The sequence below is a fragment of the Arachis ipaensis genome, chromosome B9, assembly GCF_059453495.1.
Source record: "Arachis ipaensis isolate K30076 ecotype BB chromosome B9, ASM5945349v1, whole genome shotgun sequence".
NCBI lineage: Eukaryota > Viridiplantae > Streptophyta > Magnoliopsida > Fabales > Fabaceae > Arachis > Arachis ipaensis.
This window is the reverse complement of record NC_142444.1, coordinates 1676885-1693962: the sequence shown is the minus strand read 5'-3', so window position 1 is coordinate 1693962 and position 17078 is coordinate 1676885. Positions and strand designations below refer to the sequence as shown.

Genomic DNA, 17078 nt, shown 5'->3' with positions numbered 1-17078 from the left:
AAAAAAAAAAAAGCCACAATTCTACACAATAAACAATAAAATAAAAAATTCGCCATGCACATAGTAGGTGGCTATTTAGTGAGAAATTGGTTATCATGATTCAGAAAATTCATAAATTCTTATATGGAATATAATAATAGTATAAAGTTGTTTCACACTTTATATTGTCAAGGTACATAAAGTAATCTCCTTTTATTTATAATATTCCAGCAGTACAAAACTTTATTTGAAAAAAACAAATGACAAAATTCTCGAGTATTCATATAACGACTCACTTCAATAATGTACAACCGAAGACTAGAAGGATACAAATTTACGGCATTAACTATTCGAAAGATTTAATCCCTACAAAAAAATTTTTAAAAATATTATCGATAAAATAATTTTTAGAGAATTTAAAAATACGATAAAAAAACTAATAAATATTATTTGTATAAACAACAAAAAATTTTATATTTAATAAATGACTTATCAATTAAATCTAAATTTATGTAGTAATATTTAAAAAATACACAAAAAATTTGAAATAAAATTTGATCTCTAATTTTTTTATTTTTAAAAAATATGGTTATTCATAATAAAAAATTTTAAAAAATTTTATTTTTTAATTATGATTGCAAAAAATTATATCAAAATTTGTTCTTTAAAATTATTTTTTAAAATATATATTTAATATCTAATTTTTTTGTGATATAAATTTTTTGATACTATTTTAATAGTTTATTCAAAATATATATTAAAAAGATTGTGTCATGTACACATAACAAACCATATAACATATATTATGTTACTATTTATCTATTATTACACAAAGTGCAAAATTTCAAATAAAATTTACGCACATTTAATAATAATAAATTAAATTATAATTAATATACATGACGTTTTACAAGTGATATGTACTACTCTACACGTAATATTTTTTAAATGAGATTAATTTTTGTTTTTTGATGCAAGAGTATGAAATAAGATATGTGATATTCATACTCTAAAATTGATGTTCCGTTTTAAAGCATAATTTACAATTATTAGTTGATTAAACTGTTGCTAATCTTGAAAGATGTGCATCGTAGTGGATGAAACTAATCATTTAGAGTTAAAATATAATGTAATTTAATTTCTTTTTTTAGAGAAATATTTATCAAAAACATATTTTTTGGAAAAAAAATAGTGATTTATTTTTATTTATTAGATGGGGACCCTTTTATTTTTATTTATATATTTTTAATTTAATTTTGATATCAATAATTTAAATATCTATTTTATTTAGATAATTATGTTTGAATCCTACTAGGAAGTTAATAGAATATTTGTACAATGTGTACAATGGGCTGAGTTAAAAAATGAAATTCATCCATACTATCCAGAATAATCATTTGGGTACCAAGAATAATAAACATCTCATACGAAAAGCTTAAGCTGATAGGAAAAGGTAATACTAATGGTTATATCTCTAATACTGAATCGGACATTTTTAAACCTCCATTGTACACATTGTATAGATATTCCATTGGCTCCCTATACTTCCTCATTATGTTTTATGTACAAAATATAAAAGTTTAATTAAATACACATATAAACTTTTTTTTATATTAATAATACACTAAAATTAAATTTCTCTTGTTTTTTTATTGTTAAATTAAGATTATTATTTTAAATAATAAGTGGGTTTTCAAAAGAAAACATTTCGTAAGTTAATGATTAATCTGTTGTAAATTTGAATTTTATTTAAGAGTCTATTATTTATCAATAAATTACTATATGTACAAGGTATGATTTAAACTTTTAATACATGCTTAAATAGTAGACGAATGAGTTAATTACTCGACTATTTCAAATTAGTTAAAAAATGAGTGAATATCCATCTCGATCTCTGATAATTTTTTCGAAGGACTACGAGATCTCCAATAAAAAAAATACCCATTTCGACTTTGATATTTAACTTCATGATACTGATTAATCTTTCTATCAATGATGTCTTAAAAATATGTTTTTGTGACATGTTAATCACTAAAATATGCTCTATTTAATTTTTATAAATAAAAATAATTTAAAAATTATTAATGTTTTTTAGTCTTATACAATAAATTTAATCAATATACTTGAAAAAAGTAACAAAAGATAAAAAATAACTAAATAATCCTGATAATTATCTCTAAAAGATTAGGGGTGAACGCGGATCGGATCGAATCGGATATGGTCAAAATTTCGATTCGATCCGCACTAAAATCATCGGATCCAATATCCGCAGTTTTTAAGGTTTGATCCGAACCGATCCAATCCGCACATTTGCGGATCGGATCAGATCGGATATTGGATATATCCACAAAACACAAAAATATTTTTAAGAGCTTATTTTTATTAAAAACATATCAATAAAGTTCATTTTTTTTATTCTTTTAAATATATTTACACTTAAAATAATATTAAACATACTTTTCTTAAATAATAAATTAAAATAATACAACATATATGATAATTATTAGTTAAAATAAAACATAAAAAGAATATTTACTTATTTATTTCTTAATTTTTGCGGATACCAACACAAAATTCAAAATCCGACTAGTGTGCGGATCTGATCCGATCCAATCCGAAAATCTTGCGGATCGGATCTATATCCGTAATTTTCGGATCGGATTCGGATAAACACCACGGATATACGGATCGGATCCGATCTATGAATACCTCTAGTAAAAAAATAACGAGATTTCTTATAAAAAAATTGTCAATTTTAGTTAGTTCTTAACAAATAAATCAATAATTTAATATATTATATAGGTTAATTTTATTAATACAAAAAAATAGTGATAGAATCAATTTTTACAAAAATAAAGTAAAGAGCCAAAAAAAAATTTTATTGAAACTTTGGTTCTCTTTTGAAATAATTGTTGAGGACTGTTTTTTTTTTTTTTTTTAAATAAAGGGTTATGCATGGTTGTAATGGATATGGTAAGGGGGAAGAAAGAAGAAGAGTGGATAGAGAAGGGAAAACGGGCACCACTCAGCACTCAGCACTCAGCAAAGCATACCGACCCACAGACCCATTCATTATTGACATTGACACCCTTCTTTGTGGGTCCCACCAACTTGCCCCTTACCTCACTCTTGTGGGTCCCACTCTCTTTGATACTCTGAACTCTGAACTTTCAGTAGCTGCTTCTCTTTGTGGGTCCTTCTCACTAAAATAAATAACACCTTTTTTAACTCACTCTTCTACCAAGCACGGATACTTTGCTTAGTTGCTGTGTCTTTGTGTTGAACATATTTCGGACACGATACTCATTGATACTCATCTGACATGCATGTTTACTGTATTCAGATCGTGTTTCAATAAAAAATAAAAATTTTTTTTCCGGACACACTTAGACACACCTAAATACCATCACGTGTCAGCATGTCCGGTTTTATTCTTAATATATATTCTTAAAATAAATTTAGATATAGTATATATTATTATTTATCAAAATAAAAAATATTTTAAATACTTAATATAATTAAATAAGGCATTAAAAATAATTTAAAAAATTAATTTATATTTTAATATCAATAAAATATTAAAATATCATTACAGTTTATCTAAAATATACTTTATATTTTATATGTATGCGTGTCTCCGTGTCATGTAAGATTTTAAAATTCACGTGTCAGCATGTTCCGTGTCGTGTCATGTCCCGTTTCCGTGCCAATGTCCGTGCATCATAGCTTCTACATCATTTTGCAAAAATATTATTAAATCCCAAAAACTCAAATTCGATCTGAGGAAACTTTAATCCAGCGATCTAACTAAAATATACTATCTCATATTAATACATTATTGGTATTAAATAAAAATTTTGTAATCATTTCAACAAAATATGACTATAAATATAAAAAATTAGTAGTAGTATTAGTTTTGTTTCAACATTGTAATTTGATTTTAGTTTTTTTTTTTTTTTTGGGTTACATTACATCATTGTTAATTTAACAAGAAATGAATGAGGTTATTCATGTAATATAACTATATAAAGTACCTTTACAACTGCAATAATTTGTTTATTTTTAGTACTCTTCTATTTGTACCTGGCTTTCTTAATTATTATAGAATACAAGTTTAATTTAAGATAGGAACTCATATTAAAGTGTTTAATAATATGATCTTATAGCAGTACATAATTATTTATAATTATAAAAATTCTTCTCTTACCTCTTTTTAAACTCACATCTAGGAATAGCAAAAAAATTCGCATTAGTAAATATCCATAGAAATTATTTGTCGCAAAAAAAAAAAAAAAACTAATAAAAATCTGCAAATTTTTTATAGAAATGAAAATTCGATTCGTGAATAAATAAGAACGGATACAAAATTTAAGGTATTTGTCTTATAAAGACTCTAAAAAAATCTAAAATTGAGTTTATATGCCATTTTAAAAAATTATATTTTATAATAATTTTTTTAACATTAAAAATTTTGGTAATGATTCTTTAGATGCTAATATTTTAAACGATAATTTTTAATAAATTTTTAAAAATAATTTATTATTCTGTTATAAATTCATAAATTTGTAGAAATATAAAATTTGTTAAATTTGAATTAAAACATAAAATTTGAATTACTATTTTTATTTGTTTTAATTTTTTTCTATTATTTTAAATTCAAATAAAAGATATTTTTGTTATTAATATTTATATTTTAAAATTAATAAAAAATAAATAAAAGATTTTGTACAACTAATAAATTGAATAAAGTTGATTTGATTTATTTATATATTATACTAGTAGTAAATCGAATTAGGTTAATTCAATTTACTATATATATACTTCATATAATAAATTTAATATTGTGTCATTTTTATCTTGCTTTTTCTCTAATAAATTGAATTAACTCAATTCGATTTATACGTGAATGAATAAAATTAAATTACCTTATATAGATATATTTAAGATAGGATAACTGGATAAGTAACCACTTCTAATTTAAGACATTTATATAATTTTAAACTATATTTATTTGATTAAGGTGAATTACCATATATATTATGGACTTTCTCGAGAGGTTGACAAGAGGCCAAACCACTAAGTGCCACGTAGACAATGCCATATTATTATAGCAATATAATTTATCTGTAGCATATATAATAAGATTCCCTTAGCATCAAAACATGATATCCAATGACACTTCAAATTTATGAGAAGATTCTTTCTATTATACTATACACATATTCAACGTCCCAAGCAATCATTGAACCTATTAGATTAGGTGCTTGTTCCCCAGCATATTAGTGGCAAGGCCAACATTACCATAAAAATTAAAAATCTATTTATGCTAATGATCCTAATAATAGCATATGCTATATATCAACCAATGGAAATTAACATGTTAATCAAGGGTTGATGATGAAAACCTGAAAATATTTGATAACAAAAAAAATTAATAAAAAAATCATAACTTATTTTATTTAATTTTTATTAATTATTATAATAATTAATAAATATTAAATAAAATAAATTTTAACTATTTTTTTATTTTCCTAACATTACCTATGTCACATAAACCTTTCTTGCAAATAAGCATCAGAATGTGAGTTACTTTAATTAGTTGATTTCCTTTTATGATTTTAATTAAAGAAAATTCAGAACATTGATTTTCGTAGATTTGCTAACCTTTTAAACGCGGATGATAAAAAAAGATAAAAATCCATTATATATATATATATATATATATATATATATATATATATATATATAATAAGATTTTCAAATAAAAATATTAATAAATATTGTTAAAATTCTTTAGTGGAGGTTTCATTTTTGCTGTACTTAAATTAGATGTTAATTAACAAACGTAGTCTTTAATTAAACCCTTTTTTTCATTGTTTTATAATTTTTATTTTACAAAATTCAATTACATAACATCACTAATTTAATTTCAGTAATATAAAAAATAAAAAATAAAACTAATTTATACGTTAAAAGATGTAAATATTCTATTAAAATTATTTTTCATTTTTCTTCATCTCATTGCTCCTAAGTTCTAAGACTTTCATTTGTTTGGAATTTATATATACTACTCTACTTAGATATCCTTTGAATTAAATCTTAAAGTGATTTCTAAAATTGTACTCAGATTTAAAGTGGTTCTTAAAATTAATAGTTACCCAATTATGCCCTTAAACTTGCATTTTAAAACTTATAATAATTTCTCATTCAGTTTTCGTCAACTAGATTCCATTGAAAAACACACATGGTATCAGTTCTAACATGCTGACAAGTCCAACAACTGTCTGATGTAGAAGAGAAAAGTTTTTTTATGACAATTTAGTCCGTAAATCAATTTTTAAACTCTAATCCCTAAATTTAATTCAATAACTGAAGTCATTTTCTTCTCTTATCTTTTTCGTTATAGCTGTTTTGTAAACCTTATCCTCCCTATCTTCAGAAGAAGTTTACAAGTTTACAGTATTGCATACTATAAATTTTTTCTCACCCTTCCTCGTCTCTTCTTATAACAGATTAGAACATTCTCAACCAAATAATCTACAATCCAGATTTGTTCTAATGCTTATACTGACAACTCAATGAATGGATATCATGAAAAAAAAAAAGAACAAAGAAATTGAAAATAGAGAATAAACAAGAACAAAGAAACCACGCTCCAACAATTTTAATACGATTTACTCACTCTAACATTGGCTTATCTTTCTCTGCAAATAGGAGTGATAAATGGGCCTAAACCCATTGGGTCGACCTGTGTAATCCGTAAAAAAAAAAAAAAAAAAAAGCGGTGCGGGCTGAAAAATTAAGACTATCAAATAGCAAAAACCCGTCTAAACCGCAGGCTTTGATGGGGCAGGGCGGGCTTCCCCGTCGGCTTGGTGTTTTCTTGACAAGAGGATATTTTTGTCATTTTTTTGTGAAAACTCAACTTCTCCCAAACCAACTCACAAGAGAATGAAGATAAAAATTGAATGTTTTAGATTATGTTTATTTTGCTTTGGAGACAATATTTATAATTATGTTTATTAGATATTTATAATTACAAAGACTTTAATGTTTGTGAATATAAAAATTATAATTTTTTTATACGTTTAGAAATTATAAATTTATTCAAATGATTGTGAAATTATATATATTATTTAATAGTTAATAATAAATAAAAAAAGAGAACATTTGGTGGGTTTAGCCCGCCAGTCCGCAGTTAGGCGGGGTGGAGTGGGATTTTAGGACTGCCACACTAGGCGGGGCGGGCTAGCCCGCTTGCCACCCCTACTTGCAAATTTAATTTCAATTTCAGTTTAGCATAATCGAAGAACATAACCACCATTGTTCAGTACCTTTTTCTTTTTCTTCTTCATCATGCACCAACTTGCAACTCCAATAATTCTAAATAATAGAATTTCAACCACTACACTGATAGCCACTATTGCAGTAGTGCCAATTCCATTCTCATCTCCTCCAGCTATAGGACCTAAATTGTCTGTCTGTGATTTGTTTTGAGGTGGAGTGATAATGGATGCCGGAGGCAGCGTTAACCGATTTGGTGGTGTTGTGGAAGATGATGACCTAAGTGTAAAATTTGAAGGAGCTAGTTGAATGCTAGTTGTTGTGAGAGGAGGAGGTAGATTTCGGGAAGAAGGGGTTGATGTCAGCGGTAACGATGATCTTGGTGATGGCACTGATATGGGACTTGAGGGTGAGAAATTTGCCGAAGACGATACAGATGGTTGAGGTGGAGGTGAAGTTTTTGATGATGGTGCAGATCGTAATAAGGAAAGGAAGAAAAGAAAAGACTAAGGTCACTGAATTTTACCAAATTTAGAGATTATTGGAGTTTTTTAAAATGATTTAGAGACAAAATCGTTATCAAATTTTTTTTCTTTCACATCAGATAGCCAAAACGTGTCAGTGATGCTATGTGTGCTTTTCGATGGAATTTAGCTTATGAAAATTATCTGAGAGATTACTACGAGTCTCAAAATACAAATTCGAGGGTATAATTGAATAACTATTAATTTCAAGAACCATTTTAAATTTCAAATACAACTTTAAGATCCATTTTAAAACTTAACTCAATATCCTTCTTACAATTTTTCAATCATATGTTTTATTTTATGATTATCATGTTTTATTTATATTCCTCCAAGTTTGTAGGAGGACCTCCTCAGGTAGCAATTATAACCCATGTAATATATACCTATGTAATATATATTTTTTAGGGCAAAAATGTTAATAAGCCAAGGCAGGATGGAATTTACGTATATCAGCCAAAATGAAAATCGTTTCACCAATGAGCCAAAGCATATTTATATATAATTCGAACTAGCCTGGTTCGAACTACATTTACACATAAATCGAACCAATTCAGTTCGAATTACTAAGGAATACTCGATGAACATAATTCGAACCTACTTGGTTTGAACTACAAGTGTTTATAATTCGAACTAGACTTGTTCGAATTATACCCTTTGAACGCTTCCCAAGTAATTCGAACCTACTTGGTTCGAATTACTCTAAATTTGACTCCAATAGTAATTCGAGTAAGGCTGGTTCGAATTATGTGAATTTCGGCTATATAAGGAGTTTGAATCAGCCTCATTCGAACCATTGTTCCATTCTCCTACCCCACCAAATCCCAGAGAAAACGACCCATATTTGATCCGACAAAGACCTGAACGGAATACTTAGCCGATGGGGGACGATCCGGCAAGGTTATATTGGTTGGACAGAGTTGTTCATATAGCCGGGGTAATCAACAACGAGGTTAGTACATAAAAAACTTCGTGATAGCGGTATATGTGAGTTAGTGGTTTTGCATGCGGTTTTAGTGGCGGTTTATATTAGCGGTTAATCGTAGTGGTATTGCTAGTGGTTTAGTTGAGAGGTTTTGCATGCGGGTTAGATGGTGGTTTAGTTGGTGGTTTATGTTAGTGGTTTATGTTACTTGTTTTATGTTACCTGTTTTATGTTAGTGGTTTATGTTGGTTGTTTTATGTTGGTGGTTTAGTTGGCGGTTTATGTTAGTTGTTTTATGTTAGTGGTTTATGTTAGTTGTTTTATGTTAGCTGTTTTATGTTAGTGGTTTATGTTAGTTGTTTTATGTTAGTGGTTTAGTTGTGTGGTATATGATAGTTGTTTTGCATGTGGTTCTCGTTAATGGAATTTTATGCGGTTTATAATAGTGGTTTATTGATGTGCTTTTGTTGCCGGTTTAGGTTAGTTGTTTTTAGTATTGGTTTTGTTAGTACTTTTGTATGCTGTTTTGTTGATGATTTACCTTGGCGGTTTATTTTGGTGGTATTGGAAGTGGTTGACCATGTGCTTTTGTAAGCGGTTCGTGATAGTGGTTTTGCATGTGTTTGAGATAAGTGGATTTCTTTGAGGTTTATGTTAGCGGTTTGAGCATGTGGTTTTCAATGAGGTTTGATATATTGGTTTTGCATGTAGATTCTGTACTCGGTTTCCTTTAGTGGTTTATCGTGTGGGTTATTTTTGTCATTGGTTATCAAGTTGGTTCTAACAATGCGGTGCATGTAATGCGCAACCACAACGATGCATCAGGAGCATGCAGCGGCAGCAGGGCATGCGACTCGATGAGAGATACGTTCCGTACTTGCAGATGGCCGGATTATACCATCTTGCGAGGCTGAACGATAGATGGTTCCGGTTAGATGAGGCCCTTGTGAGTGCCTTCGACGAGCGATGGCGTCTGGAGACGCACACGTTCTATATGCCGTTCGGAGAGTGCACGATCACACTTCAGGACGTGGCGTACTAGTTGGGGTTGCCAGTGAACGGGAGTTATGTGAGCGGCTGCCTTTCAGATTTCCAGATATACATCCAGGGTGGCCGTCCAGCTTGGGTGTGGTTCCAGGAGTTGCTTGGAGTGATTCCTCCTCCCAGCCAGGTTCAGAAGTACGCAGTAAACTGCAGCTGGTTCCAGGAGACTTTTGGAGAGTGCCCCGAGGGAGCCGATGAGAAGATTGTGCGGCGATTTGCTCGTGCCTACATCATGATGTTGTTGGGTACGCAGCTGTTTGCCGACAAGTCCGGCAACCGCATTCACATCAGATGGCTTCCCTACGTAGCTAGGCTTGAGGAGATGGGTACCTACAGCTGGGGGTCTGCAGCACTGGCATGGTTGTACCGGTGCATGTGCCGAGTGGCGAACAAACATGTGGTCAAGTTAGCGGGCTCACTACAGCTACTTCAGTCCTGGATCTTCTGGCGCTTTCCTCGGTTTAGGCCTGCAGGGTATGACACGTTCAGCTGGCCGTTGTCCTCGAGGTACTCTATTCAGGCTTCTCTATTTCAATTTAATATAGCTAAGTCCATGTTCATTAATAACGTATTACAAATCTCTCACACATTTAATTAGCAATAAGACACATGTGAGATGCAGGTGGTCAGGTTACAACCCTTCCGGTAGCAAGAAGGGTCCTAGAGTGCAGATGTGGAGGCTGAGGATAGACATGTTACAGGACAGGGAGGTGAGTCAACTACTGCCCAAGTTTATTTAGTTAACCAAACTTTATGAATTGGGTGCATGAGTTGGCCTGACAATGTTGAGTTATCTGTGCAGTTTATCTGGATGCCGTATAGCAGCCCCGAGGTACTTTAGGTTGTGCATCCAGAGGCTTTGGAGCCTCGGCATACAGCATTGTGGCGGTCTGTGACGTCACTGATATACTTTGCCGTCATAGAGTGGCATTAGATAGATAGGGTTCTACCGCAGTTCGGCAGGGTCCAGCCCCGTCCGCATCCCGCCCTGAACATCGACTTTCTGATGTCGAAGGACGGCCGAGGCGGTGATCGATGGTTCCCGTATGCTTTGCAGTCATGGCATCTCCATTGGGAGTCACAAGCGGACCACGTGCTCAGGTTTGATGTTGTTGCCGACCCTGGTCCGTCACATGAGTTCATGGAGTGGTGGAGTCAGCATGGAAAGAGATTCTTGTCTCCGGAGATGTACTTGGGAGATCTGAGAGCCGTTCCTATTCCCATGGAGGCGTCACAGAGGGGTGCTGGGCGAGTTCCTGACATGGATCGTGTTGACGACGTGCCGACAGGTGTCGGGTTGAGAGGAGAGCTCGTGTGGGGACACGACGGAGCCAGCGTGAGTGGAGGTGGCTAGACCAGGCCATGGACGAGGCTGACGATGCCGGTCCCCATGGAGGCGGACGACGAGGGCAGGGAGGGAGACGGAGAGGGCGTGCTGCGGCGGACCACCACGGTGATCACCGTGACGACAATGACGACGATCAGCATGGGCCCGTGGGGGAGGGGGGATGGTGCAGGGGCTGTTGTAGTTGCTGGTGTTAGTTCCCATGATGGCGGACATGGAAGTGAGTGGTATGGGTCAGGTATGGGTGACGGGGCTGACTCTGGTGACGTTGGACTTGGTTCGGGGCCTCTTGGAGATTATTTCGTTGGTGTACCAGGCCATGACCAGACTCTTCAGGAGAGTACCCCATGGGTTAGTCCGGGATCACAGTGGGCAGACTTCCTTGCCTCAGATACGCTTGATGCGGACTTCGGGGGTTCACACTTTCTAGACGAGATTACTGCCATCATGCAGGAGGACGTGGCGGCCCGGAGACATGGTCAGAGTTCCGGCACACAGGCACCTTTAGATGTCGATCTGAACGAGCCTCCTACGACATCTGTTGCTGACCATTTTGCATTGGGAGGTACTCCTCCCTCCGCCTACACTGCTGCATCACATTCAGTTGCCGGGCCGTCTGCGGCACCCGTCCAGCCCAGGCCACCTGCACAGCCTGCCCCAGATGAGGAGGAGGATGAGATCAAGGACGAGGAGCCGCTTATCCGCAGAGGTCATAGGACACGGGTACCCCGTCGTTGCTTTACGGGCTCGCATCTGTTTAGATGATTCATATATCATGTATGTTGTTTCTTCATGTTCATTAATGGCCCCCTGTGTGATACGATCCTCCGAGCTGTGGGCAACTCTGACGTGTGTGTCCGGGTTGGCGACAGAGGCCACATCTCTTTGGCCGGTTCGGATCTGCCTCGTCCATATTGGTCTGTATCCTAGTGGACCTCGGACGACCCTCTCTCGCACGCCTCTTGTCAGGGTCCAGGATCACAGTGGGCCCGTCATATGGTGGCCAGAAACCCTCCGAAATTGGAGGTGTGAATCCCATCCGAAACACACTGAATACCGAACTAAGACGATACACCCTGTGAACATAAGCGGTCCAGGTAACCCGTGAGTAGGCACAATATGCAAGTGCGTGCGTACACGGGAAATGAAGTGCCTGGAAGTACCCGCAGTCACATGTCTGAGAGGCAAGCGATACTCTGTAGCTACCCAATGAGAAAGAACCAGTCGGAGTGGTCTCTGATACGGTAAACTCGGAGTTATCCCTGTCGTACAAAGTCATCGTGAAGCACCTCGCCGTCTTCAAGTTGGCCTCAATACACTTCACCAAGTGCTGACTGAATTCTTGTCCGGTTCCCATCTGGGCCTGAGCCTCTCTCCCCTTGCGAACAAAGAGTTCCGCAAGCATTCCATATGTTGCCTTCACCAGCGAGCATACTGGGAGGTTTCTGACACCATTGAGGATTGAGTTCACACACTCGGAGATATTCGTCGTCATGTGACCGAATCTCCGCCCCTCATCACGATGCTGAGTCCACAAGGAATACTCAATCCGGTTCGCCCACTCACACATTGCCGGGTCTTCAGAACGCAGAATATCAAACCAGTAATCAAACTCAACCTCGGTCTTGGCATACGCCGCATTGACAAGAAGCCTCCGTGCGTCTTTGCCCTTAAAGGTAAGGGCAAAATTAGCCGCTACGTGTCGAATGCAGAATGCACGGTATGCAGATGGAGGTAACCAACCTCCGTCGGGAGCCTCAAGCGCGGCCTTGATGCCGTTATGCCTATTCGATATAACCAGCAGACCGGGCTGCGGTGTCACGTGCTGACGAAGGTGGGAGAGAAAGAATGTCCAAGACTCTGCATTCTCACCCTCAACTAGTGCGAATACAACAGGTAGTATGTTGGAGTTCCCGTCCTATGCAATCGCGATGAGCAACGTTCCCCCATACTTGCCATACAGATGGGTGCCATCAATACTAACCAGCAGCTTACAATGACGGAATGCCTCGATGCACGGTGGAAACGTCCAGAACAGTCTATGAAAATAAGCTTGAGACTCGTCTACACTGCCACCAACTCGGACAGGGCTCGTCCTTAGGACTGCAACAGTACCAGGCATCATCAACTGGACTCCCAACACCCACCTGGGGAGCTCGTTGTACGACTCATCCCAGTCACCATAGATGAGGGCAACAGCCTTCTACTTCGCCAACCAGACCCTCCTGTACGTCGGCCTAAAACCAAAGTGTGCGGCCGTGGCATTTAGGAGCACCTTGATGCTGACGGATGCATCAGCCCTAACCATTGGCATAATGAACGCCGATATCACATGATAATCCAAACTCCTGTGGTCACTCGAGATGGAGGTGGCAAGACAGGTATGAGGTCCATTGTACCGTTTGACCTCCCAAATGCCCTTGCGCTACCGGAGACTCAGTCGAATCAACCATGTGCACCCATTCCCGAACTCATAACACTTGCCCACATACCGGCGATAGTCAGACTCCACTACCTTGTACTGTACCCCTCGCCGGATGCTGTAATTTTTCACACTTAACAGGGCCTCATCTTTATCCTGAAATTGCTGACCAACCTGGAACTCTGTCAGACCAGCAGTCCCTTCCGCATCTCTAGCTCCAAATCCAACAGGCTACCCAGAAACTCCCTCCTGCCTCATGGCATCCAAGTCCAAAGAGGAAAAATGTGGTGGATACTGCTGTGTGCCAGAGCTAGAACCACCTCCCGCCCCTGCAGGCTCACTCGCTCCAATATCATCGCCGCTGTCATCATCAATCATATCCGGCTCGACGTCATCGTCCTCTGCATCACCCAACAATCCGTCTCCAACCCCAAGCGGTGCAGCGCACTGTAAAGAGGTCGGCAGAAATTCTGCTGTTCCGACCTCGTCGCCTACGCTGCCATTGAGATCAACAGCAAAAGAAGAGGAGGCGATAGGTTGGACCGGTGGCTCGTACACAGGGACAGACGAAGAAGCAACGGCAGGTCTGGAACTAGAATCGGCTGTCGTGGCTAAAGTGGTGGTATTCCGGTTCGAACTCCTGAGCTGGATACCACATTAACCAACTTTGCCAACAATTCTGGTGTCCTCACCTCCGGAAACTGCTGACGACAATGAAACATGACTTGCAAGTCCTCATCACTCCCGATCGTGAAACAATCATACTTCACGGTTTCTTGGAGCACCGTGACTGGAATGCGATAGAAAAACTTCTTAACCCGCTTCGCACCTTCCAGACCAACTTTCATCAGTACAGACCTAACAAGGTCATCATAACTCGTCGTAGGCCTCACGATAATACAGAGAGGATCCTTATCGGTGAACTTCACACCGGAATGAGTTTTTCTCTTAATGGATCCTCTGTGGTGAACCAACACTACAAAACTCTCGTCACTGGCCATCTTACACCCTCTAATGAGAGCAACTCACGTTTACAACCATATATATATACAGGTCAGTTTCTCACTAATTCGAACCAGCCTAGTTCGAAATATGGTTTGTGTAATTCGAACCAACCCTGGTTCGAATTACTTTGGGCAGCTTCTCCTTGATTAATTCGAACTAATGTGGTTCGAATTATGTGTGTTTCTAGTTCGAACCATCTTGGTTCGAATTATAGTGAATTTTTCCTTAGTAATTCGAACTGAATTGGTTCGATTTATGTGTAAACGTAGTTCGAACCAGACTGGTTCGAATTATATATAAATATGCTTTGGCTCATTGGTGAAACGATTTTCATTTTGGTTGATATACGTAAATAATCTCCTGCCTTGGCTTATTAGCGTTTTTTGCCCTATTTTATATATATATATATATAGGTAAAAACTCAGGTGCAGTTGATTTCATGTGAATTTGATAGTTGAGAGCTGTTAGATAAAAATTTAGTTAAATTAGTTAAATCATCTAACAGCATTCAGTTATCAACTTCACGTGAAGTCGACTGCACTTGAGTTTCTACCATATATATATATATATATATATATATGGATGGTTAATTATTTTCTTCATTTTAAAATAAGTGTTTTTTATTTTTTAAATTTATTGAAAAATTAATGTATTTTTACAAAGAATTTATCTAAAAATATTAAATTTTTTAATAAATTTAAAAATTAAAAGAAACACTTATTTTAAAACAGATGTAATAGAAGATTAATGGAATGTTAATGATTAATGGTATAGCAGTATAAGAATACAATGATGCTGATAAAACTGGGACCTGTTGGAAAGTGTGGAAATGAATAATAGAAAAACACCAAACATCACGGATGAAGGATGATGAATTCATGATTTTTATCCCGAAAGTGACTGAATAATGTATCATGCTTGTAATTAATGAGGTGGGTTCTACTCCCACATAAACAAAGGTATATATATATACACCCCTTTATTTTACAGAAAAAAACAAATATATATGAGGAGAGAAAGAGAAAGCATAGAAGTATTTAATTACTAAAAAAAAAATAGAAAAGAGAAGGACTTTACAAATAATAAATGCATTTTTTTTTTTTAGTTTTTCACAGTATTTTTTAATATGGCAGACCAATAACTAATTCGTCGTAAATTAGAATTTCATTTAAGAGTTTGTCATTGGCCAATAAATTACTGCATGTACAAGACGAAATTGAAACACCTGGTATTATTGTTATATTAATTAAAAGAGTAATGTTTGAGAGAGAATATCCTAAAGTTATTATTTTATTTAATTTAATATTTATAATTATATATATGTAATATTTGTAATTATATATTTATTATATCTAAAATTATTCATTTATTTTTTTAGTAATAATTAAGAAATTAAAATAAAAACTTTAATTATTTTGAATTGATTTTTATTGTCTATCAAATATTTTTTAAATTAAAAAATGTCTAACTCAACTATTTATAATTTTATAAGTTTTCTGAATAAATATATGATTAATGACAACATAATTTTATTTTTAACGGGTAGAAAGTTAATTACTGTTCAAATGTATTTCTATAAAAAAAATTGTAAAAAATGTAATTTAAATGATGGCTTTTGCTTAATTTTATTAGTTAACACGCCTTCTATTTTTTATTCGACCGTTTGTCTGACTTTTTTAATTTGGTGGATATCTTTTACTTTCATGTACTTAATTATTTTAGAAAAGAAAAAAAAAACTTTTTCCGGTAGTATTATATTAAATAATATTGAAAGTATGATTTAAAGTTAGATATAGTGCGTGGGGCCTTTGTATATTTTTTTTCTTTTTGGTTCCTCACTATTCCAAATAGAAAAAGTCTAGGAACAGTAACTAGCAAAAAAGAATGAGTCATTGGATAAAATCTAACATTAATTTCACATCATTAAAAATTTTATTGATGACTATTTAATAGTTATAAATTCCAAAAGTTATTGACCCCTAACATTCTTCATAAAAATATATTTATTTTTATTGACTAATTAAATTAGCAAAATAATTCTCAAAGATATATACACACATATCATTTTAATCTCTAGAATATTTCTACTATAAATTTATTTTTTGAAACAAATATGCGTGATACTAATTTAGTTTCTGAAAGTTTTATGACATCAATTTTAATTAGTTTCTAAAAGATATATAACATTATTGGAATATATCAAATAAACATACACATGAAAAATATTAAATAGATGTCAGATAATCCTTTTTAAGATTAGCTAAATAATAACGAATGCGATATATATCATTTCTTAAAAACTAAGTTAATATTATAGGAAACATTTCAAGTGCATTGGGAGTACTGGTGCTCCAATTATTTTAATTGTTGATCTGAACTATAAAAAATATATATAATATATATTAATTAAAATCAACGGCTAAAACAACTGGTGCATCGATATTCTTCAGTACATTTAAAATGTTTCCAATATTATAAACCTTTAGAAAATAAATTGCTGTCACATGTATCTTTTAGAAATGAAAATATTTTAGTATTTTTGGCCTATTT

At 34.3% G+C, this 17078-nt stretch overlaps 1 pseudogene; it reads right to left on the bottom strand.

Annotated features, from left to right (window-relative positions):
* Window positions 1-7274: 7274 nt before the first annotated feature.
* LOC148543506 (uncharacterized) lies at window positions 7275-14524 on the bottom strand (annotated as a pseudogene).
* Between the last annotated feature and the right edge of the window lie 2554 nt (window positions 14525-17078).